General features: G+C 32.0%; 1 long non-coding RNA gene and 1 pseudogene across 1 annotated transcript; both read right to left on the bottom strand.

The window, feature by feature from the left end:
* Positions 1 to 1,952: 1,952 nt before the first annotated feature.
* Positions 1,953 to 4,196, bottom strand: LOC128158701 (uncharacterized). The gene is made up of 3 exons (XR_008240028.1): positions 4,062 to 4,196; positions 3,224 to 3,295; positions 1,953 to 2,288 (listed from the first exon to the last, which is right to left on the bottom strand). It is a non-coding gene; the product is annotated as an uncharacterized LOC128158701 (long non-coding RNA).
* Positions 4,197 to 10,584: 6,388 nt separating this feature from the next.
* Positions 10,585 to 24,332, bottom strand: LOC128158684 (uncharacterized; annotated as a pseudogene).
* Positions 24,333 to 25,641: the final 1,309 nt, after the last annotated feature.

Raw genomic sequence — 25,641 nt, 5'->3', positions numbered from 1 at the left:
ACGTTTGTTTTGTTAAAAAAACTATAATTATTTTCATTGATATATGGCTTAATTGACCGGGAAAACTACCGCAATGTCTGTTATTATACACATACTTAGCATAACCATCGTTTAAAAGCGTACACAAAATTTGATATAAAATCTGATCATGCAGCTTTACAAAAGGTGTTGTACTGTTTTCCTGTTTTTGTATGCGTAATTTGCCGACTAAACAATTCGTAAAACTCATATGTATTGCCTTTTTATGTTATGACAACTGTTTTAGTCAGTTTTGGGCAAAAACAAACCAGTTCAATATATGTTTACATTTTGAACCTCAAATATACAAGATGGCCGAACACCCCTCTATATAATATTAAGATTATCAACAGAAGACAGCAACATTTGATGGAAATTCATACTAACAAAACACATAATTTATGTAAACATGCAATAACAAGACTCGGGTTTTGTTTACAAAACAAAGAAATAAAAACTCTTTATCGTGCTTCTAACTCAATATTTGACTTTTAAATTTTGGCAAGACATTACAAATACCCAAATTAGCCATTCTGAACATAAAGAAAAAGGAAAAAATGAAATTTAAAATGTTCTGTCGAAGTCAATTTAAAGAATATTTAGATATTCTCCTCTATATAATTAAAAAAAAATGATCTTTCACGATTCATGATTTTTTATCTTTGATATGTTGTGGCCTAGTATAATAAGATACCTATATACTTTATTTATAATTTATTTCAAGTTCTGCTTATTGAGAGCAGAAAAGGGGCAATAAATGTCTGATTTCTGAAGCATCAACTCGTGTCAGTACTTTTAGTACTTTGATTCTTCATGTTTAACATAAAGAGAAACTACCTCCGTAGAAAAATGACCCCGCCATAAACTAAGAATTATATAGATATATGGGTTCCTCCATATCCAAGACACTCTGCTCAGCTGATTTTAAGTTAAAACAGGTTGTCAATGGTGCATGCAAAATTAGCCCAGATTTCCTCTGAAATTTTCTAGAACATCAAACAGCGACCCGATTATAGTGTATTGGACCTCCAAACTGCCCCGAAAAAACCCCAGCAGATTATCCAGAAAGTTTGTTTTACCGTCGTTAACCTTAAAACCTTGAGTAAAATGAGTTTTTTAGACGCTTGTATAATATACAGAAATAATAAAAATATGCCGCTAAAACGACAATATTAAAGTGAAATATGAATTTAGCTCACTTCATGAAAAAAACGCTTTTTATACATATTATCAATTTTAAAATTAACGATATGTTATTTTGTCGGCAAGTAGTTTCTAATCTGTATTTGAATTTCGCACATTTTTATAATATTAATTTTCGAACTTTTTCGACAAGAATTTCGAGAAAACCCCGTATGAATCATGTTGTGTAAAATTTAAAGATAGAATTAATTCCATCAAACTGTTTATCAGTAATCGAAATTTTTCTAAAAATTGTACACGTATGGATCCAAGCAATATTGAATTCTAGTCTCGTTTAACCAGACGCTCGGCTGTCTCCGTTAATATCCGACAACCAAGAGAGACTCGCTGCTTGTCGGAGATTTACGGAGACAGCCGAGCGTCTGGTTGAACGAGACTATATTTAACTTTGGCGTAGGAATACATGTAACTACAAAAACAATTAAACTGTTCGTACTATATCAAATCTGACTATTTTCAATGGTTTATAAATACGTTTCTTTTGAAAAACAATGGTACAGCATACAATACACCGAATTTATCTATTATTTTCAAGATTTACGTCTTGTAAGCGGTGATGATTTGAGCTTAGGTCCAAACACTGTTTCACTTTCGAGAAAATACCCGGTAGTATGATTTGGAGTGTCAGTTCCTGGAAAAAATATGACAAGTTTGGTTGATTAATGCCTCAATTTTTACATTTTGTGATATTTTTGATACTCTAAAAAATAAGAAGATTATATCAATTTATTTATGATTATTTTTTATTCAAAAAGAAGAAATCTAAAACAGCGAGGAAAAATCGTGAAATAATTTCTCTAGCCACGTGTCGTGATTTTTTCGTGAAGTCAATTTTCGTCATTCATTTAAATTAAAGTTATTATGCAGCATCTATCACAAAAAGTAGAAGACTTCAATGGGACTTAAGTTTAATAAATAATTAAAATTTAAAATCAATTTAAAATGATATATCAAATACATTAGATTGCCAAGATAAGTTTATTAGACAATATGAAATATCGGGATCATCATCCTCTTTAGAGAGTTGACAGTTCAATGATAGTTTTCCAATTGCAAGTTATTAGGCACTGCATGCAACATAAAAACCAAATTAGTTACTAGTATGCAAGCAATGTATAAATGAGATAAAGAAAAAGGCGAGGGGTCTAAAAAGCGGAAACAGATAGAAACAGTTAGAAAAAACTTGTCAGAAAAGAAATTAACCTAATGCATGTGAAGGATGTTTTTGTGTAGATTTGAAAATCAAAGTACTGAAGAACTGACGGGAGTTGATTTTGTCGATGTTAATTATTTTAAAATCAATGATATGTTATTTTGCATGACAAGTACATGTATACGTAGTTTCTAATTTGAATTACGCATATTTTTATAATATGAATTTTTGAACTTTTTCGACTAGAATGTCGAGACACCTCCATATGAATCATGTTAAATAATATTTAAAGATAAAATCAAATCAAACTATGTATCAGTGGTAGATATATTTCTCTAAAATTGTATGGATCCAAGCAATATTGAACTCTAGTCTCGTTCAACCAAACGCTCGGCTGACCGTAAATCTCCGACAAGGGTTTACAGAGACAGCCGGACGTCGAGTTGAACGAGACTATATTAAACTCTGGCTTAGGAATACATACGACTACAAAAAATATTTAAATTGTTCTTACCATTTAAAATCTGACTATTTTTAAGGTATTTGTAAATAAGTTTCCTTGAAAAACAATGCTTTTGCATACTAGTACATTACATCGAATTCATCAATTATTTTCAAGAACTAAGTCTTGTCAGGAGGAATGATCTGTGCTGAGGTCCAAACACTGTTTCACTTTCGGTTTGTCCGCGAGTGACTGCATAGGAGAGTTGATTAAAAATCAACTCCCAAAAACTATTAACCGTTGTAATAAGAAAGCATCGAAGCAAGTAAGAAATTACAAGGAAAAAGTATATAACGAGGGAAATACACAAAAGATGATATAAGCATAAAATAAAGACGTCTCAATACCTAGATCTGGTTACAGCAATATTCCATGCGGCGTTGTTGAATGAAACCGCGCTTATGTGGACTTTGTCTTTTCTGTTGAAAAGAAAAAGATTGGAAGGTAATAAACTTGCAAAACTTTTGTAACAAATTGGAAATTTCAAAACCGTCCAAATTTTCAACGATGTCGATAATTACCTATTATATAATCTTTCGTGTTTCGATTCTGTGTGTTTAAATTCATAAATATAAGCTGTTTTCATATCATTTGATTTGATATAACAATTAGTGTTAAACTATTTTCGCATAATTGGAAAATAAAATTCATTGTTGCATGGATTTTTTTTAAATCATTATGTAATTGTGCCTGCATGAAAAGATGAGCATTGGTATGATGTTAAAAAATGATGTTTGTATGCGTTAGTGGAAGGACATAAATAATGACGTAAATTTACCACAGAGTGTGTGTGTCGTGGCAAGAATGTGGTATTTGGAAACCTTAAATATACGCTATAAACTTTTCAGATACATCGATAGAGGTAAATGTTTTGAAATACTCTTTCAAATTATTATTATTTATTTTATTACATAAAACTCTTTGTTATTAGAAAAAGCTTTGCTGAATTTGTTTCATAAAAACCCTATAAATGTAAGCGTCCTCAATAATGATATTATATGCATGTAATATCAAAGTGGTTAAAACGCATAATACATACTGTCAATTCAAGGTAGAAGGAAGAATAAAATATGTTTTTATTATACTAGTGAAAGACTGTTGTTTGATTCATCAGCTTTTTATAAATATCAAATAATACTGAAAATACGTATTGTTGATAAGTTCATAAGGTTAATTAGAATATACCCCATTCAAACGTTGGAAGCACTGTCTACACTTGACTGAGCAGGAAGCGTTACAGCAGACGTAGTAACAGGGGGTTCGTTACAGGTCACGTGGGTCAGGCAGAAGACAGCCATCAAAAGCAGGAGCTGTTTCATCATAAAAAAGAATTGCGCCAAATACATGGGTTGATGTTCATATAGTCACTGACGTTCGCAATGCGTTTGGGAAAACAAGCTGATGAACAACATTCCTTATATTATGGCGTTAACAGTATTTTACACTCACTTTCTTTTTCTGTCACGATTGTGTTGTGTTTAAGCAATGGCACGTTTTCTGAAAGATAGCAGTATTAACAGTATTTTTGTTACGTTCCAGCAACGCAACAATACAATAGCAAAATTTGCGAGACAATCATGTACCATACTACTGGAACGGCTAAGACCGGTTATCGGCTAAACTGATAGTTCTGATTTATAGCACGCACTATCTGAGATTTTTTTAAATTAGTCGTCTGTTTCGAATAAAAAAAAGTAAGTTTGCTTGAAAACTTTCCTGAATATGTTTAAAACATTAGCTCGTCAATGAACGATCATTGTTTACCACTACTTTTCATTTTTGCACTTTCAGCTGTGGGGAAAGTGACGTAATAAGATAAAAATAGACTTTTACCTCTTTGTGATAGGTTTTTATATCCTTTCTTTGATTTGAGATTTATATCAATATTTATTACATACCTAGAACTAAACACAATTTTTTTTTTGCATATGTGATACAGATGACATTACTAAACTCGTATTGGCCTTAGGGGCTGATAAAGGTTAACAGCCCTCGGGCTGATACAGATCCGTATCACACACCTTGCGGAACTCCTCTGCCTTTTTTGGTTTCGTTTTTTATGCAATAAAACATTTGTTAAAGTCGACATTATTAATGCAGTTAAAAAATTCAAATACTAAGAAATGTTTCGGAGTAGTTAATTCTAAAAGCTGGGGAAATTCCTGCTCTGTAGCTACAAGTTCGGTAAAACGGTAAGATCTCATTTTTTAATACATGTACAGACTTCTTTCAAACAATATTTAAAATCATCTTTTTTCAAGTTTATGGTTTTTTCTAACTTTGTTAAACTGTATCAGCCCTTGATCAATGTCATCACTAGGGCCTTCGGCCCTTAAGCTGATATTGGAGTATCGAGCTGATACTGGCTGTAATATAGAAAAGGGGTATCTACTGTATTATTCTCTATATATTACATGTATAAACGAAATGACAAAATTAATTCCATAAATTCCCATAGTTTCACAGCGCAGTTTAACGCCTGATTGCACAATCAAGTATTGATTACTGAACAATTTTGCGTACTGCAATATGAGAACAAACGAATGATTTTAAGAGTTTTGTTTAAGTATTATAACTCCTATACGACGTTAGTCTGTACAAGGGGCATAATTCAAATTACATTTTGCATAGTATCAAATTGACATTTACATGGATTTTACTGTTATTATCACGAACCAGAGTTCACTTTTATTCATCTTTGTTATTTGCACTAAAATACTTTTAAATAGAGATTTCTTTTAAAATATGAAAATGTTACATTTTGTTTCTATACTTCAGTAAACCGATATTTACTGAGTCTAGTGGGATATCGGCAAATTCGACCAACAGACGGATTGTTCTTGAAATATCGCCAGTGCATTAGCAACGTTATATAAATTATTTGTAAACATTGTACATACCATTATCGTGAATCATTTACTAAATATGTATAGATTGAAACTAATTAATTTTTAAATCATATATCACTTTTTGATATATAATGATAATATTATTATTAACTGGTAATTCTTTTACCTCCATGTATGTTTCCACCTTGCCTCCTCCTTGCTTATTGAAGTCAATTTACTAGTTTATGTACTTATATACATTGTAGTTATGTATTTCATAACTTGATTTTTTAAAACGTGTTACATGTATTTAGATACTTAAATCCGGTTTAGTGGGTCGATGTTCCGGGATTCATGAAATCAAATTTCTTTCCAACGTTTACATTCGGCAGTATACCAGAACATATAAACACAGCAGTGGAGTCCAATTTCAACATCCCCCAATGGCAAGCGATTCTGATCTACTCCGTTTGATATAAACCCTTGACCGAATAGGCAGACGGGGTTAGAAACCTCACGCGCTTGTTGGTGTCATAAACGTTTGCATTATCCATTTAGAAACGTTGTTTCAAGACTGATTTTAATTTTGTATCGATCAGTGTTGTGCCATTTACAAATAATTTTGAGACGGAATAGTGAGTAATTCACTACCTGCCATCGACTTTTAGTTTGAGTTAACCCATTCGATCACTACTAAGTATGTATGATCGTTTGGTTGTGTAGAATATCAATAAATATCATGAAACTCGCTAAAACCTAAGAACATTGGGCTTAACATTTGCAATCTGTTTCTTGTTTATCATATATATTCTTCTATAAATCTAGCATTTTTCTTATCAGTTTCATTATAAGCCTTAATAGTAAAAAAATAATTCAAAATTATCATATCTATATATAAATAAAGATATTTCACCAATTAACAACAACAGAGTAACTATTTACACCTTTGGCATTTTAACACATGTGAGAAGATATCTGTTAACTGTAATTGAATGTTACTTGATAAAAATATTATGTCAAATTTTTGTGAAATTATCGAAAAAAGCCAATGAATAAATGCATTTCTGAATTTAAATTACGTTTTTCTTTTCATGTGTTATTGTTATTGATAGTTTTAAAAGTTTTAAAAAGCAGGATGATAAATACGTAATTTATTGTAACTACCATATACTAGTAAGTAAAAGGACAAGGTGTTCCTTTATCTATGTAATAACAGAACCCTCACTCATATCTTTTGAATTGCATGATTCTACATGTATATGTAAATCAAATGGTTACCAAGAAATTCCTCTAAGATGTCGAGAACTAAGGTCAATGCTATGTTAAGCGCAAACAACCTTACACATTTGCAGATCTATCTATATTCATATGGTTGCTATGGAATGGTTTTTTTTGGTAACAGGAAACACAATACCTAAACATTAATGTAAAACAAATATGTTACATTATTTATTTAAAAGCTTTTAAAAGTTGTTTATTAAGTTGCATACTTCTCATGCAATCGGGCTTGAAATATAAGTTATTTAGTTGGTTACTAAGGAAATCCATGGTTGCCATGGACACGCTGAGTCAATAATTTTATGCATTTAATGCATTAATTCATGTTGGTACTTCAATTAAATAAACTTATGCTAATCAAATAACAGTAACTTAAAATTTCCCAATTGAATGAAGAGGTTTTTTTTCTTAATTTAGACCGAAACCATGGTCACGATTGTTTCGTTGCTAGGCAACTATACTGAAGGGTTACCAAGAAAAAAATCCTACCTTGTTGATTACTGAGGTCAATACTATGCATGGTAGTAAACTGAAAATATTTGCTGAGGGGCCATAAATGGCCTTATCCTATTTTGTCCTTTATTATCTATAATCATTTTCAAAATAATTTAGAATTTTTATTTTTTTTTCATTTGTAAACCTAGATGGCCGAGTGGTTAGACCGGTGGCTGCACACTGCTAGGACTGTTGGTTCCATGGATCGTGAGTTCAAACACCATCCCGGCTGTATTTATCAGTATATAAATTTTTATATCAGCAATTCAAGTGTATTTTCAGAAAGATTTTATAGGAAATTTCTTACTCTAGTATTTTGCAGAAATGCCTGAATAGGTATCCTAATTTTTACAAGAAAGCTTCTCAAAGTACAAGTTAATCAATAAAAAATTCCTAGAAAAAGTTATATAAAATTGAGGAACGTGTGTTGCAACATCTATTGAAATAAAACCACTAATAAATAAATTATTTCAATAGTGGTTGGGAATGTATTTCATTAGAAAAATCACCTTGCAACTACCATTGAAATAAAACCACTATTGAAATAAATTATTTCAATTGTGGTTGGGGACGTATTTCATTAGAAAAATCACTTTGCACTATTGAAATTGAAATTTCAAGAAGTTGGGGATGTATTTCATAATAAGAACTACTTTACAGACACCATTAAAGGTAAGTTTCTATTAAATTTATATTTTCAATCGTAGGTGGGAATGAATTACTTTATAGATATAACTTTGTAATCACTATTGAAACACATTTGAAAAGAAAGAAGTTGTATATCATATTTGCAAACTATTTTGAAATGCAAGAAATCTTACGAATAATTTCAAATACACAATTATGTTACAATTTTCACTGCTGAGTAGAAATAAATAACCTAGTTTCGCAAATAAACATACATATACATTCGTTCTTATCTAACAAACAATTTCAAATACACAATTAAGGTATTAAAGACTTGCATATTTTTGCGGTAATGATAATCAAGACTATGAAATAAATGTACCATTTTTAGGATTTTCACTCTTGTCCAGAAATACCCAATCCTCGCAGATTAACACAAGGATTTGTTTTCATATTTTTTCTTTACCTTTCTCTTTCTATAGATATATCATGTTTTATAAAAATTGAAAATAAGTTGTACTAGAAGAAAACGTTGTAAATTGCCAGAACTTCTATTCAAAACCCCTGCATATTTAAAAATAATTTATAGCTTATATACCATTATAGATATATGTTATAATGGAAATCACTATTGAGATAAATAATTTCAATAGTGGTTGGGGATGTATTTCATTTTGACCAATATTGAAGGGTAGGCGTTTCATTATAACCACTATTGAAATAAATTATTTCAATAGTGGTTAGGTATGCATTTTATTACAACCACTATTGAAATAATTTATTTCAATAGTGGTTGATGATGCGGTTCACTACAACCATTATTGAAATAAAAAAATATTTCAATATTGGTAGGGATGCATGTCATTTTAATGCCTATAATTCCGACTGTGCATAACAATTTCGGTTCCAGATGACGGGTAGTATGGGAAACATGACAATATAGAGGTAAATCAAAGAACATCATAATCAAAAAGGAATTCATTATCTCATAAGACATACTTCTTATCTTAAGAAACTCCCCTAGCAGAAAGGAAAGTGCTACAAACAGACATAATAATAGACATAAAACTGAAATGCATCATCAACCACTATTGAAATAATTTATTTCAAAAGTGGTTGAAATGAAAGGTATTCCTAACCACTATTGAAATAATTCATTTCAATAGTGGTTGAAATGAATCGCATCCTTAATCACTATTGAAATAATATATTTCAATTGTGGTCATAATGAATTAAACACCCAACCACTATTGAAATAATTTATCTTAACAGTGATGTTTATAATGATATTTATCAATTAATAATTATTCAATATACAGGGGGTTTGAATCGAAGTTCTGGCAATTAACAAGATGTTCACTATTGTGCAAATTATTTACACTACTCATAGTACATGATATGTCTGTAGAAAGAAAAATGAAAAAAAAGAAATTCGTTCTAAAGTACGATTGAAAAAATAGTTTTAATAGTAGTTGTACTTCAGCAGTGTCTGTAAATTGATTTTCAAAATTGAATACATCCCGGAACACTATTTAAATAATGTATTTCAATAGTGGTTGTATTTCAATAGTGGTTGCAAAGTGATTCTTCAAATGAAATATATTCCCAATCACTATTGAAATAATTTATTTCAATAGTGGTTTTATTTCAATAGTGGTTGCATAGTGATTTTTCTAATGAAATGCATTCCCAACCACTATTGAAATAATTTATTTCAATAGTGGTTTTATTTCAATAGTGGTTGCAACAAACGTGTCGTCTGACCTTAAGATAACATTGATAAAATTGAATTTCATTATTATTGATTTTTTTAAATTTATTTATTTAGTCAAATTCCAGACTAAGATATCAACATAAAAAAATTGAACCACAATATAGCATAACCTCACACGAGAATTTAAAAATGTTAATGTATCATTTGTTTCTCGAAGGGGGAGAAGGCACTCTAACTATAACTCTGACATTTCCGTAGGCTTCATAGATAGCAAATTTTAATTGAACGGAAAAATGATGACCAAATCAAAAGGTTTCGTTGACAGGTATACATGTATATTGTTTTCTAACCAAGTGTATACTCAGTTTTCTTTTAAAACACGAGAATGTATACCACTACCACTTATATGGGTCAATAGGGGACCCGGCCTCATCCCCATTCCCTCTAAATTGTGCATACATTGTACCAATTTAGACTGACCCAGTAAAAACAAGAATGCATTCTGATTTTTGTTAATTAAATTAAGGTGTATCTAAAGGGAGCTCTAGAAGGTTTTTACTTCATCAATGTAAATAGGGTATGTATACATAATAGAAAATATAATCATATTTTTTCTGAAGAATTATTGTCATAAAGTTGCTCTCTTGTGTGTTTGAAAAGAAAAAAAGTTTCTTTCAATATGTGTTTAAATATCATGAAAATACGCATAAACTATCTTAAGCACGTATGTATATAAAGTACAAAGTTATACAATTTCATCCTGTTTTCAAAAAGAATAATGACCCCAACACTTTGTCATATTTATGATTTACTGTACCAGTTATCTGATTCGTGATAATAACAATTCTAGTGAAAAATGACGAAAAATGGCACATTTTCGGATAGGTTTTTGAAAAGGAAAATGTCTCCGAAGCCGTCGCCCAGAATGAATTTAATATTTTATGCAATGTCACATGATATAGTCATTATGTGAATTTCATTGCGGGCGACGGCTGTGGACATATTTTTTTATTCCAAAAACTACTGAGAAAAAGGGTCATCTGCTCAGTGTTAAAAAAAAAATTACCGGAAAAGGCCTTGTTAATGACGTCACAATTATACTTGTGAAAGTTTAATCAGGTTTCTATTTACAGATCTACATTGTTCACGATTGCAGTATAGCAATGTTAATAATAGTTTTTGCAATGTCACGGTGTTGGAGTTACATTTACATAGGGGGATCATAGATATATATTGTCTTGCATACAAACACATGTGTAGTTGTTTTATGTTAAGCAATGATCACTGTAGATACTTGTACACTAACTCTGTGTTCATGTTCCATTGTCTCACAACAAACACATAATACCAAATTATTGTATGGATATGTTATTTTCACTGTAGATACTTGTACACTTTCACTGTGTTGGTGAAGATTTGTCCAACCCAAAAATTGTTCTCATCATCCACACACAAACTACGGGGACACGTTACCCCTTGTTGTGGTGTAAGTAGTAGAGACAAGAACTGACCGTCCTGGTTCAGAAGATGGACGGTGTCACTGATTCTATCACACACCAGGATGTGACCGAGTACATCGGTACATATTCCATAGGGATAAAACCCTGACCCCTGACCTGTGTAGGAGAACCTGTGTTGTCCTAATTTATTCATAACCACTACTGCTTTTTTGTGATAGTCTGATACACAGACGTCACCATTAATATTTTCTGTAATATAGGCTGGTATAGCACTAAAAAGTTTCTGTCCTACATTGTCTCGCTGTATGTTCTGTATTTCTGTCCCTGTCTTGTTGTACCTCGTGACTTTACCTTCTCTACCCATGCACATCCCCACCAGTATGTCCCCGTTGATGTGTGAGGAATGTATAGGTGGCAGGGGACAGTTTTTTTGATCCAATTCATTGTAGCCAAGGGATGCATGTCTTCGGAACTCTGTAACTAGAGTTTCCTCATTTCCCATTCAGCACAAATACCTTTAATTCACTCTTTATAAGGCCAATCACCAATTTCTGAAGAAAATTGCTAATCAAAACCTGTAAAATTCTCTACATACTGGTTTTTATGAGATTTTGACCCTTTCATATTTTGCTAATTTTTCATGATTTTTCAGCTTTTTAGACCTCCCCCAGCTAATTCCCTGCAGAGGGTTCACCTTCCGTACCGCGTGCATGCTGCACTATCACATGTCAGAAACTTACCGGTGTATAGTTTACAATGTCCCATCCACCTACTTTTCGTGTTATTTTACCTCCCGTCTGTAACTTGCAATTTCACTGTGTAAAGTCAGCACAACAGTCAAAGCCGCAGGTTTCGCATTTTACTTCTGATTCTCATGTACCTAACATAAGGGGCCTACATATTGCATATCAATTTCAACAAGAGACACCCCTCTAACTAATGATATTCATTAAAAATCATTTCATGAATTTTAGCAACACTCATAAGCCTTCAAGTAAAGCAACTCTCAATTTTACAAAAATATTGACGGGTACTTTATTCGAAACTGTCCCTTGCTACCTTTAACATACACTCATATTCTCTGAAAAGTCATCTTGTCTTAAAATTACAAAGCTTATGCTATTCTGAAAAAAAGTACACCACATTTTGCCAATTCCATTGAGGTTTAAGAAAAATATGGCCATTTAAGTGAACCCACCATTTCCACTTTTCTCTATTTAACACAGATTCACAGGGCTCTCCATAAATAAAGCATCTTTACCTAATCTTTTAGAGGTCAACTGTTGTTCAACCTCCTTAAAAAAGAAACCTTATTGAATACTACATGCATCTGCTTGATATTATCATGATTAAAGCATCACATCACTTAGAAATCCCTTTACATGTATACCCTCCCCCTATCTTTTGATTTTCACAAGAAGCATTAGTTTGAACACTTTAACCTAATATCATGAAACTTGTGGCAGTTTCCTTGAGTCATTTCTTACACATATTTGAAAACAACCATCACTGATATTTAAAATTGATCTTTTTTGGTAAATGGATGATTTGTAGCATTTTTATTCACAAAAAGTCATGTCGCCCTACATGTGATTTCTTGTTTTCATGAAAAACTAAGCCTATAATCATATTTAGTGGATATCTTATATATTCTGGTTTCTAGTCTCCTTTTAACTTTGCTAAATTAGTAAGACCTACAAGTGTGACATGTGCGTTTAATTAAAATGAAATTCAAACACACCCGGGTACCTGGGTACGGATGAGAATTCCATGAAAAAGGTTCAAATTTTACATGTTTTTCTACATTTTTGATGCATATATACAATAAAAGGGTAAACATATGTTGTTTTTTGTTCATTTCAAGAGTAATTATCATAGCAGATGTTATTTCAAGGTCAAATGTACAGTTACATGTCCTACATGTAATGGTAATGGAGTCCATTGGAAAGAGGGGGTGGCTTTTTCAATTCTGTAAATACATCTAAAATACCATTTTTTGATAGGAAGGAGCAAAAACTTGAGTTTTTTGACATATGGTATACTTTGATAACTGCGTTTGTCTACATGTAAAGTTCATTTGAAATAAAAATATGCTGTTTTAAAAAAATTGGGTGATATAAGTCAGGTGGACTAATGTTATTTCATAAAATCAGACAGCAAAATGGCTGCAAATTCATGAATTTAATGATTTAATTGATAAAAACTGTTTTAAAGTATTTATTCTTATCTCAGTAATTAACTTAAGCCTATTAATTGTCATCAGGATAGGAAATGCCTACTCTCTAAGCCAATTTACTCTAGTGGTGGTCATTCTACACATTTAAGAGGGAGTTATTCCTCTTGAATATTTTAGCTAATAAATGATGTCATGACATCTATAGCCAAGAAAATCATCCATTTTCACAAAATGTATTACTTATGGTACAAAATCCACTCAAAATTACACTTAAAGGAGAAATATGAAAATACCATGTAGTCTTGAAGGTGGCAGGGGACAGTTTTTTTGATCCAATTCATTGTAGCCAAGGGATGCATGTCTTCGGAACTCTGTAACTAGAGTTTCCTCATTTCCCATTCAGCACAAATACCTTTAATTCACTCTTTATAAGGCCAATCACCAATTTCTGAAGAAAATTGCTAATCAAAACCTGTAAAATTCTCTACATACTGGTTTTTATGAGATTTTGACCCTTTCATATTTTGCTAATTTTTCATGATTTTTCAGCTTTTTAGACCTCCCCCAGCTAATTCCCTGCAGAGGGTTCACCTTCCGTACCGCGTGCATGCTGCACTATCACATGTCAGAAACTTACCGGTGTATAGTTTACAATGTCCCATCCACCTACTTTTCGTGTTATTTTACCTCCCGTCTGTAACTTGCAATTTCACTGTGTAAAGTCAGCACAACAGTCAAAGCCGCAGGTTTCGCATTTTACTTCTGATTCTCATGTACCTAACATAAGGGGCCTACATATTGCATATCAATTTCAACAAGAGACACCCCTCTAACTAATGATATTCATTAAAAATCATTTCATGAATTTTAGCAACACTCATAAGCCTTCAAGTAAAGCAACTCTCAATTTTACAAAAATATTGACGGGTACTTTATTCGAAACTGTCCCTTGCTACCTTTAACATACACTCATATTCTCTGAAAAGTCATCTTGTCTTAAAATTACAAAGCTTATGCTATTCTGAAAAAAAGTACACCACATTTTGCCAATTCCATTGAGGTTTAAGAAAAATATGGCCATTTAAGTGAACCCACCATTTCCACTTTTCTCTATTTAACACAGATTCACAGGGCTCTCCATAAATAAAGCATCTTTACCTAATCTTTTAGAGGTCAACTGTTGTTCAACCTCCTTAAAAAAGAAACCTTATTGAATACTACATGCATCTGCTTGATATTATCATGATTAAAGCATCACATCACTTAGAAATCCCTTTACATGTATACCCTCCCCCTATCTTTTGATTTTCACAAGAAGCATTAGTTTGAACACTTTAACCTAATATCATGAAACTTGTGGCAGTTTCCTTGAGTCATTTCTTACACATATTTGAAAACAACCATCACTGATATTTAAAATTGATCTTTTTTGGTAAATGGATGATTTGTAGCATTTTTATTCACAAAAAGTCATGTCGCCCTACATGTGATTTCTTGTTTTCATGAAAAACTAAGCCTATAATCATATTTAGTGGATATCTTATATATTCTGGTTTCTAGTCTCCTTTTAACTTTGCTAAATTAGTAAGACCTACAAGTGTGACATGTGCGTTTAATTAAAATGAAATTCAAACACACCCGGGTACCTGGGTACGGATGAGAATTCCATGAAAAAGGTTCAAATTTTACATGTTTTTCTACATTTTTGATGCATATATACAATAAAAGGGTAAACATATGTTGTTTTTTGTTCATTTCAAGAGTAATTATCATAGCAGATGTTATTTCAAGGTCAAATGTACAGTTACATGTCCTACATGTAATGGTAATGGAGTCCATTGGAAAGAGGGGGTGGCTTTTTCAATTCTGTAAATACATCTAAAATACCATTTTTTGATAGGAAGGAGCAAAAACTTGAGTTTTTTGACATATGGTATACTTTGATAACTGCGTTTGTCTACATGTAAAGTTCATTTGAAATAAAAATATGCTGTTTTAAAAAAATTGGGTGATATAAGTCAGGTGGACTAATGTTATTTCATAAAATCAGACAGCAAAATGGCTGCAAATTCATGAATTTAATGATTTAATTGATAAAAACTGTTTTAAAGTATTTATTCTTATCTCAGTAATTAACTTAAGCCTATTAATTGTCATCAGGATAGGAAATGCCTACTCTCTAAGCCAATTTACTCTAGTGGTGGTCATTCTACACATTTAAGAGGGAGTTATTCCTCTTGAATATTTTAGCTAATAAATGATGTCATGACATCTATAGCCAAGAAAATCATCCATTTTCACAAAATGTATTACTTATGGTACAAAATCCACTCAAAATTACACTTAAAGGAGAAATATGAAAATACCATGTAGTCTTGAAGGTGGCAGGGGACAGTTTTTTTGATCCAATTCATTGTAGCCAAGGGATGCATGTCTTCGGAACTCTGTAACTAGAGTTTCCTCATTTCCCATTCAGCACAAATACCTTTAATTCACTCTTTATAAGGCCAATCACCAATTTCTGAAGAAAATTGCTAATCAAAACCTGTAAAATTCTCTACATACTGGTTTTTATGAGATTTTGACCCTTTCATATTTTGCTAATTTTTCATGATTTTTCAGCTTTTTAGACCTCCCCCAGCTAATTCCCTGCAGAGGGTTCACCTTCCGTACCGCGTGCATGCTGCACTATCACATGTCAGAAACTTACCGGTGTATAGTTTACAATGTCCCATCCACCTACTTTTCGTGTTATTTTACCTCCCGTCTGTAACTTGCAATTTCACTGTGTAAAGTCAGCACAACAGTCAAAGCCGCAGGTTTCGCATTTTACTTCTGATTCTCATGTACCTAACATAAGGGGCCTACATATTGCATATCAATTTCAACAAGAGACACCCCTCTAACTAATGATATTCATTAAAAATCATTTCATGAATTTTAGCAACACTCATAAGCCTTCAAGTAAAGCAACTCTCAATTTTACAAAAATATTGACGGGTACTTTATTCGAAACTGTCCCTTGCTACCTTTAACATACACTCATATTCTCTGAAAAGTCATCTTGTCTTAAAATTACAAAGCTTATGCTATTCTGAAAAAAAGTACACCACATTTTGCCAATTCCATTGAGGTTTAAGAAAAATATGGCCATTTAAGTGAACCCACCATTTCCACTTTTCTCTATTTAACACAGATTCACAGGGCTCTCCATAAATAAAGCATCTTTACCTAATCTTTTAGAGGTCAACTGTTGTTCAACCTCCTTAAAAAAGAAACCTTATTGAATACTACATGCATCTGCTTGATATTATCATGATTAAAGCATCACATCACTTAGAAATCCCTTTACATGTATACCCTCCCCCTATCTTTTGATTTTCACAAGAAGCATTAGTTTGAACACTTTAACCTAATATCATGAAACTTGTGGCAGTTTCCTTGAGTCATTTCTTACACATATTTGAAAACAACCATCACTGATATTTAAAATTGATCTTTTTTGGTAAATGGATGATTTGTAGCATTTTTATTCACAAAAAGTCATGTCGCCCTACATGTGATTTCTTGTTTTCATGAAAAACTAAGCCTATAATCATATTTAGTGGATATCTTATATATTCTGGTTTCTAGTCTCCTTTTAACTTTGCTAAATTAGTAAGACCTACAAGTGTGACATGTGCGTTTAATTAAAATGAAATTCAAACACACCCGGGTACCTGGGTACGGATGAGAATTCCATGAAAAAGGTTCAAATTTTACATGTTTTTCTACATTTTTGATGCATATATACAATAAAAGGGTAAACATATGTTGTTTTTTGTTCATTTCAAGAGTAATTATCATAGCAGATGTTATTTCAAGGTCAAATGTACAGTTACATGTCCTACATGTAATGGTAATGGAGTCCATTGGAAAGAGGGGGTGGCTTTTTCAATTCTGTAAATACATCTAAAATACCATTTTTTGATAGGAAGGAGCAAAAACTTGAGTTTTTTGACATATGGTATACTTTGATAACTGCGTTTGTCTACATGTAAAGTTCATTTGAAATAAAAATATGCTGTTTTAAAAAAATTGGGTGATATAAGTCAGGTGGACTAATGTTATTTCATAAAATCAGACAGCAAAATGGCTGCAAATTCATGAATTTAATGATTTAATTGATAAAAACTGTTTTAAAGTATTTATTCTTATCTCAGTAATTAACTTAAGCCTATTAATTGTCATCAGGATAGGAAATGCCTACTCTCTAAGCCAATTTACTCTAGTGGTGGTCATTCTACACATTTAAGAGGGAGTTATTCCTCTTGAATATTTTAGCTAATAAATGATGTCATGACATCTATAGCCAAGAAAATCATCCATTTTCACAAAATGTATTACTTATGGTACAAAATCCACTCAAAATTACACTTAAAGGAGAAATATGAAAATACCATGTAGTCTTGAAGGTGGCAGGGGACAGTTTTTTTGATCCAATTCATTGTAGCCAAGGGATGCATGTCTTCGGAACTCTGTAACTAGAGTTTCCTCATTTCCCATTCAGCACAAATACCTTTAATTCACTCTTTATAAGGCCAATCACCAATTTCTGAAGAAAATTGCTAATCAAAACCTGTAAAATTCTCTACATACTGGTTTTTATGAGATTTTGACCCTTTCATATTTTGCTAATTTTTCATGATTTTTCAGCTTTTTAGACCTCCCCCAGCTAATTCCCTGCAGAGGGTTCACCTTCCGTACCGCGTGCATGCTGCACTATCACATGTCAGAAACTTACCGGTGTATAGTTTACAATGTCCCATCCACCTACTTTTCGTGTTATTTTACCTCCCGTCTGTAACTTGCAATTTCACTGTGTAAAGTCAGCACAACAGTCAAAGCCGCAGGTTTCGCATTTTACTTCTGATTCTCATGTACCTAACATAAGGGGCCTACATATTGCATATCAATTTCAACAAGAGACACCCCTCTAACTAATGCACACCTCACAGCCTACTCAATATTCAGGGTCATGAACCCTGGGGAGCATTCATTATTGTCCCCAAGAGAGACAACTCTTGAAAACATGCATTAACTATAGTCCGTTTCTTAAAGGGACATGGTCACGATTTTGGTCAAAAATTATTTTTTCGATTTTAATGTTTACAATGCTTCAGTAAGGCATTTTTAATAGGCAACCAAAATTTGAGTGTCATTTGATGAGTTATAAGCGAGTTACAAAGCTTACAATTCTTCGCTATGTAAACAAAGCGTTTGTTTACATTTTGAATGTTGAAGTAAAAATTCCAGTTTTAGACCCAAAATAAAGGTATTAATCGTTAGGGACTTTTTATTTATGCTTTAAATGAATAATAAGATAGACAAACCAGCTTTAAAAAGATTTTATACTGGTATATTGAACCTAGGTAAACAAAAACAGGGCACGATCCTTGTTTACATGGCGAAGAATTGTGAGTTCTGTATCTTGCTTTAAGCTCAATGACTGGCACCCAAATTTTATTTGGTAATTAGAAATGCATTCCTAAAGCATTGCAAATAATAAAAACAGAAAAATAAAATTTGACCAAAATCGTGACCATGCCCATCTAATCTTATTAAAATTAATAAATTGATAAAAGTTTTCAAAGTATTTTAATTATAAATAAATTAATACATATAGCAATGAGTAAAAGGCATGAAAAAGGCATGAAAGAAGTACATTTATTCATCAAATATAGTAGGTGGTACATGTACCTGGTGAATATTAAATGTATATTGCTTGTAGGTACATGTACATAAATCTTCACAACTACATTCAATTAATACACTGTGTTATGTAAACTGAAAAAAAATACACAGGTTGTAAGTCTAGAGATCTTTTTTAAAATGAATTTTTTTAAAATGAAAAATAAATTAATGAAATTGCATATATCATTCTAAAAAAATCATTATACTGATAGACACGAAGTTCAACATAAATAAAGTGATACATTAGATGAATAGGATATAATGTACAGCAATTTAAGATTTAGATGTCATTTTTCATATGAAAGGTAATTAAAACTCCATACCATTTAAACAATGAAAAGAATGTGTTTTATTGGTGTAAGTTTCATTCAAATGTTGCTTTTTTTTTATTAATAATATCATTTATGATCACATCGAATCAGTTTACCTTCTTTTCTATGAATCATTTTCTCAAAGAAGTGTTATTTTCATACTTTATATTATTTTTAAACAAACATAAGACTCGAGCTTTGTTTACATAACAGTAAATTCTTACCCCTGTATCTCTTTCATAACTTGATTTCTAACATTCAATTTATGGTCAATTATTCAAAATGTGCAAGTTTATCATTTTATGCATAAAGAAATTGAAATCAAAATTTTGATCTAAAATCGTGTCCAAGTCCCTATAAAAAAAACTTGTATAAAATAGTAACTTTTAAGGCTAAATTCCAATTTAAAAAAATAGCTGTTTCCAAAAATGTTACATGTATATGAATATGTTATATAAAAACATATGTGAGATGGATGGGTAGGAAAAATACAAATTAAGTGCACTCGATAAAAAGTTTGCTGGTATTCATTATGTGAACACAATTCATTCAGTAACATGTAAAGTTATGCAACATAAATAAGAATGTTATGAATGATGTGTATAGAACAAATTCTTCTGTGGTTGGCTCCATAAATCTTGAAAAGATGGTGTGAGTTGGTAAAAAGGCAGAATAAGGTTCTATTCTAATCCTCATGCATTCCATTCAAGAAATATTCATTAATGTCATGGTCTGGAAACTAAAATAGAATAAACATAAAGTGTTAAGAGAATTACATATAATTTTGCAATCACTGTGCATGCACTCATCAAATACTTACATGTATATATTCAATGACGTTATTTATGGAATATGCAATTACTAACAATGTAATCTTTTCTAATATTGTACATACATGTATTACATCATTTTGACACTAATTTTAAACCCAGCTGACAGTTCTTTTTTGTTATATATAGAGCGTCAAAAGATAGTTGCATCATGTGCATGAACTTTCAGTAATTTTAAAAGCCGTAAAAACATTTCAGTACTACAAAACACTTTAAATTTGTCAAATGATTTTACAAATGTAATAGAGAGGTTGAGATTTTAAACGTGTACGGGTACGCGTACGTGTGTTAAAACTACACGTACACGTTTTTGTAATTTATCAGTTGAGATTTCTTAACTTGTAGGATATAAATGTGTACGTAAATCGACGCAGTTTTGTGACATGAATTTATTTAGTTAATTCCAAATAAATAGTAAATTCCTTATCAATTTTCATGCAAATGAAGTTTAAAAATCTGTATAATGTATCACAAGATTACATTCACTCATCAATAAGATTTTATTTGTTGTAAAAAGCTACACGTTTGTACTTACGTGTAGACGACACTCTACAAGTTTAGAGAACGTGTAGAAACCATGTCGTCACAAAAACTGATGACGTAATACGCGAAGAATTTAGGTGGTTCCCCTAGTTCACGTACACGTACCCGTACACGTTTGAAATCTCAACCTCTCTAATATGTACTAATACACCAGTAAGTCACAAGTGATGTATACTTTTTAAAGCAGTACAATGTATCACTTATAAGACAACATCAGGAAACCTGGCTCACTCAAGTCTGCACAGTGCACACACATGATAAATGTAATGAATGTGTAACTTCAATGGTGTAACTTCAAAGATATTTAGATATCCAGTGGACAGAAAGATATTAAATATATTAAACAAAGATCAAAGTCACAAACACTTATGTAACACTTATGTAACATATGATTGTCTGTATGGGTTTCAACTATCAACATTCTATGTACACCAAAATATGACTGCGTCAATAACAAAAACTAATCTGAAAAACATATTTCCAGCATAAGAAATTCATGGGATTTCTGCAAATCCCATTTTCTCAGAGAGTGTAAAACACATCTCTTAAAGTTTATAATATTTTCAAACTCCTGGTATTCCTTTCAGAGGTTCCCACCCCTTAAAATACAGATAATCAAGCATATTTGCAACAAGATACCCATATAAACCTTTCCCTTTTACACAAGACATTGTAGCTATTTAGATGACCTTGCTTAGCTTTCAATCATCTTAAACCAAACATATCTACATATGGAAGACAAGTTGTAAGTTTATTACATGACAAAGAAGTACCTTCGTGGCTTCAGCAGACATGACTGGGTCATTAGCAATATCAAATTGACAATATTTTCTATATTCCCAATCTTCAGATCATCTGGAAGCCGCAGGTAAATCTGTAGATTAGAAGAAAAAAGATACACTAGCTATCATTACAAAGCTAAATGCTGTCATTATCAAAACAAAAGGGTGTGTCCTAGATTACACTTTTTTATGGGCACATGCAGTATCTGAGACATGGTCAAAACATTACCATGATAACAGCTATAACAACTCATTAAGTGGGAAATGACATATAACTATAAAATTTGTTATGGCTTTTCATACTCTCTCTCTCTCTCTCTCTCTCTCTCTCTCTCTCTCTCTCTCTCTCCATGATCTCTCTCAACATCTTTGTCAGCAATATTTCTAGTGCAATGTGGCATTATTGAAATATATATATGGTTCAATCATGGAAGCAAGACAATCAATAACAATTACATGTACATGTACACTGTAAATACTCTCTCTCTCTCTCTCTCTCTCTCTCTCTCTCTCTCTCTCTCTGAGTCTATCTCTCTCTCATACTCTCAATCGTATAATGTTATATTTACATAACAAATGCAGACCCTTGATTCATAAACACTCTCATCGTTAATAGATAAATAAGACATAAAGTTAACAGTTTGAATGAGATACAGATATCAAAACCACATGTACAGTGTATACATTGTACGTGTCGAGGAAATTCTGTATGGAAATGACTGAAAGCATGATTGATACAAACTCAATATTCTAGGAAAAGCATACAATAGTTTTTAACCTATGCTATATAACAATATGTGTAAAAACTGACTATAATACACCTGCATACACATTTCATACTAAAACATGTCTTTCAAGTCACATTTCATCAACATTTAATTATCGACATTTTTGTAACATTTGTACTAGACTTAATGCATTGTAGGCTTTTAAAAGAGTTTTTGAGTAGTTTAACAATGTAAGTAAGTATGTTCTTACCGACGAATGACTACTCCTTAGCACGTTTTAGATTGTTGACAAAATCGAGGATTGCTGTTCAGACTGTTTCATGCTGAACAAAATTTAACGAGATAAGGCTAATCACCCCAAACTTCGACTTCACATTAATAAACAATTCTTCTGCAACTTTAAATAATTTAAAAGCTTGCCAATATAAGAAACAAAAACTTTTACTTACTTTTTCCATTTAAACTCCTCTCTCGATTTTCACGAGTATGAGACTGGTCTCGTTAAAATCCCGAGATATACGAAGTTTTGACTTTCTCGGGTTATTTCATTCTTTCGTGAATATAAAAACCAGAAAGGTTCCGATTATGCTAATAAGGCTGTGAGGTGTGTAATGATATTCATTAAAAATCATTTCATGAATTTTAGCAACACTCATAAGCCTTCAAGTAAAGCAACTCTCAATTTTACAAAAATATTGACGGGTACTTTATTCGGAACTGTCCCTTGCTACCATACTGATTGGTTCCCAGTCTCCTGTTTTAATGAATTCAGTGATTGTATTATCCAATGTTATCCTATTGATGACATTGTTTACTTTGTCTGTATAGATCAGATCCCCGTCCTGTGTGGCTGTGTGGTAGCCTTCACCTTTACCATTGGTTGTTATCTTCTGAAGCTGATTTCCCTGTAGATCTGTTTGGAGAAGTTTACCTTGACTATCACTGACCCAGAGTCTGCCTGATTTACCCAGTGACAAATGAAATACACTGTCAACATGTGGAACTGTGTACTTCTTGACCTTGCTGACAGAGGATGACAGTGTTTGTTTCACGTTAGACTTCTCTTTGTCTCCTTGCTTTCTTTTATCTGTAGATTTTAACAATGTAAGAGAATTTTCCATGGACTTTATTTCTCTTTTATCAGGTTTAATATTTGGAATATATACATTTCCAAGTAACTTGTAAACGTCACCTTCGCATAACTGTCCGGAAGTAAATACTGGAAGGACTGGTTTAGGTGTGTCTGGTATGGATTTGGAATTTAGATTTTCAAATTCATCAGAAAATAATTCTTTAATGTTGGTTAATGACGGGAAGCTTGACAACTCTTGTAAAGATTTTCAAGATATTTAATATACTCGTCATATGTTGTTTCTTGTGAATTTAGCATTCCTATAATGGATTTTTCTATCGTATAGACCTCTTCTATTTTTTTGAAGTAACCATTTCTAATAACTCTTTGAGGGACTCGGAATCAGCCTTTATAGAATCTCTGATGTCATTCATAACCTTTTTATATTTATACTATCCTCCTGTACCTCCTATTCAAGTTTTGGGAAGTTGACATAAAATATTTTTGGATTTTGGAAATTTCTTCCTGGCAACATTTAAAATTTTCTGCATATATTTCTTCCAAGTCTTCAAGTTTATGACCAGAGTGCCCTTTCTTGACGACACACTTAAAACATAGAGGCATGTTACAAAGGATTTCTATATTTCGTGTTGGATGGAACTTGCATTTTTCTACAGGAAGTTTTGGTTTCCGTTGTTTGTAAGGGACCACTTCATGGTTCTTGGTATCTTGGTTCTTCTGATGTTCATTTCTGCATTGTTCGCACATTGGTTGGTGACAGTCATTGCAGTAAATCTGGCAGCTTTTCTCACAGAGTTCCGTGCCACACACCAAATAATGCTGGGCTGTGTCGGATATTTTTTCATCAGCCATTGTCATTTCTGAAAGAATGTCTCATAATATTATTTCAAAACAATAGCTAATAGGTAAACTTAATATTTCGTTGTTTGAATTCATATTATCAAATTTAGGGCCTGCATAATAATAGAAAGACAAATTTTGTGACCTCAAAAAAGTTGTGACATCTCCAATTCAAAACGAAACCTGTTTATCGCTCGGAGAAGAAACTTAAAAACAAATACATGTATTTCATATCCAAGGATATGATTTCAAACTTTCATCTACTGTATGCCTGCTAAGTCACATTTACTATGATGTTAGGATCACCTGGTCCATACGTTCCATAAATTTCAGGCTCGCGGAAAAGACGGTTATTCTTCAAACTTACTTAAAATGTCTCACTTCTGTCCATCTTACATCGCCGATTTTTTCGTTCTCGCCGAAATTATCAAATTTTACCATATAATCCCAACCTAGGTGAAAAGTTTCATCAAATAGATATGTCAGCGCATTATAAACAAACAGAAAATGAGCGTTAAACAAGGAATAACAACGCAAACTTTAAAGACAACATAAGAAAGTAAGGAATCGTTCTTTGGGTATTATGCAGTTATAATTTTGGTCGGGGTGTGATCAAATCAAACAAAGCCCGAAGGGCTTTGTGATAGATTTGATCATGCCCCGACAGAAATAATCACCTCATAATATTCAAAGAATGATTCCGTATTACTTATATTTATATAATTTGCAGCAATTGTACGATTACATATTTGAATTTTAATAAGGAAACCCAACTTCCGCCCCTATTATACGTCATTTGAATTTATTGGAATGTATTGTACAAAATCGATACGTTGTGTTATCAGAGGCAGAGAAGAATGCAAATATTACTACAAATACATGTAGGTCACGATTCTCAGGTATGCAATTGGGTGTAACGAAGTCAATCTATACCCGTGTACTGATGCATATTGATGAGTAGTGTTCAACTCTAAAATACATTGTCAAAAAAGGTGCATTGTCAAAAAAGGTAACATCACATAGAGTACTTTCATATGCATTGTTTGTATTACTCAATTATTTGACCACCTGATGGAATTTTTTGAATAAACTTATAATGTATTACATGTACTATATCGTACACTTACAGAAAATCATCTCAATAAGAAGGAATATGTATTGTCGGAATAATCAGTAAGCAAGTATTTGATTACATCGAAGAAAACTTTACCTCTCGGTGATGCAGTTTGTTGATTATAAACAACTTCGAGTTTTGAAACATCTAAACTAGGAAAAAACAAATAATTTAAAAAAACCTAAAGTAATTTTTATTTAATTGATTAATTTG

The sequence above is a fragment of the Crassostrea angulata genome, chromosome 8 (assembly GCF_025612915.1).
Source record: "Crassostrea angulata isolate pt1a10 chromosome 8, ASM2561291v2, whole genome shotgun sequence".
Classification (NCBI taxonomy): domain Eukaryota; kingdom Metazoa; phylum Mollusca; class Bivalvia; order Ostreida; family Ostreidae; genus Magallana; species Magallana angulata.
Note: the sequence above shows the minus strand (reverse complement) of the source record. Positions and strands in the feature narration are given on the sequence as shown.